The sequence below is a fragment of the Dendrobium catenatum genome, unplaced genomic scaffold (genome assembly GCF_001605985.2).
Source record: "Dendrobium catenatum unplaced genomic scaffold, ASM160598v2 original_scaffold_151071, whole genome shotgun sequence".
Classification (NCBI taxonomy): Eukaryota; Viridiplantae; Streptophyta; class Magnoliopsida; order Asparagales; family Orchidaceae; genus Dendrobium; species Dendrobium catenatum.
Window position 1 is genome coordinate 1 of NW_021469499.1, and position 1,611 is coordinate 1,611.

A 1,611-nucleotide genomic window follows, 5' to 3' on the forward strand; every position below is an offset into this window, starting at 1 on the left:
TTTTTTTTTTTTTTTTTTTTTTTTGCAGTACAAGTTTAAGCGGGTCTATTTTTGTGCTCTTTTCTACTTCCATGAAAAGAACAAGTATATGATAAGGCATCAGCCCCAACTTATTAGCTTTGAACATCTTCGTGATCACTTAAATTTTTTTCATTTCTTATATTTTATTTAAGAAAACATATTTATTTAGAATTTTTTAAATTATTTTCTTTTTTATTTTCTAAAATAAATCAATTCACTTTTAAAAAGACACAAAATCATTTTTTGGTGTTTTGAGTGTTTTTAAAAGCAACTATCATTACCACCATTGATGTTGGCCACTGCCAGCCTTCACCACAGGCAACAAACATGGTTGTATCACCTCATCCACTGCCATACTAGTGATTGCCGCCACCACCATTTAAATAAGCAAAAACATGTTTTTAATAAATCAAATATGTTTTATTTGATGTCAGAATATAAACAAAACAAAATTAAAAATTAAAAAGAAAAAAACTAAAAGCAATCCCAAATCCCCCTTAAGGCTTTAGCTTGATAATTGCTAATGCTTAATACAAAACTTTGAGAGTAAATCTAGGCCATCAGACAAGTTTTTTACTCTAGTATAACAGATTAGCCTGCCACCGTCTCCAGTTATATTAGGCTTCCATCCCAAAGTTGTCAGGTTATAAAACCCTAAAAAAAAGAGTTAAAATGTAAAAAATGAGGATTCATGTACCTTTCCCTTTTTGCCATCAGATGTTTTTTCCCACAACTGCAACGTCAGATCACCATAGCAAGTATCTTTACATGCTGTCACTAGTCCAGCTTCTTGCGTTGGAGCTCTCAGGGGAGTGCCAGGTTCTTCAACTGTTGCTACTAATTCTACCTGTTCAATTTGTCCACAAGAATTGCAATTATTGCAGGGGCATAAATAGCTAGAATAATATATGATGAATTTCAGAACCAGTGCATATTTCAAGATACAGTAAATGTTAAAGAATTCAATGGACATTCTGAATAATCAAAACTATCAACTGCACTACATTTTGATGTTGCAGGTAAAGAGACCACCATATTTTGATTGTTCTCTGCAGAGATATGCCAGTAACCCCATTGACTGATCTCCCAGCTCACAGAACCATTCCAGGGCACAAATTCATAGAATTTTCCTCCATAATGAACCCCAACCTAGAAAAAACAGAACGCACAATTAGATTTATTCTGGTCTTCATGAGTGCCTTGCATATTGTTTAGGAAAACAATAAATAAAGAAAAACATGCTGACGCTAACATTGTTCAAGCCTAGAGAGTCGTCAAATTGTCTTAAAGAGATTATCATACTAACCATCAAATCCTGCAAGTTAAAGTTGTCCTTAAAAAAACATAGTTGGACCGGACTTTTCTAGAGCCTCTATTCTTGGTTTCATTTGAACATTTCACACTAACTCCTTCCCTCCGGTCAGTAGTCAAATCAATTTTCAATTTCTCATTTAGAAATCCTTAGGGCTTAGCCGGTTCAGAATCCTACTCCATTATCAAATCAAAGTGGCTTCCTATAAAATTGTAAGAAGTTGTGAAGGTGCTAAAAAGGAAAAAGAAAAAAGAACTCCAGAAAAAAAAAAAAAAAAA

At 33.4% G+C, this 1,611-nt stretch overlaps 1 long non-coding RNA gene across 1 annotated transcript; it reads right to left on the bottom strand.

Moving 5' to 3' along the window:
* Positions 1-748: 748 nt before the first annotated feature.
* Positions 749-1,552, bottom strand: LOC114578776. Its single transcript, XR_003699727.1, has 2 exons — positions 1,026-1,552; positions 749-868 (listed from the first exon to the last, which is right to left on the bottom strand). It is a non-coding gene; the product is annotated as an uncharacterized LOC114578776 (long non-coding RNA).
* Positions 1,553-1,611: the final 59 nt, after the last annotated feature.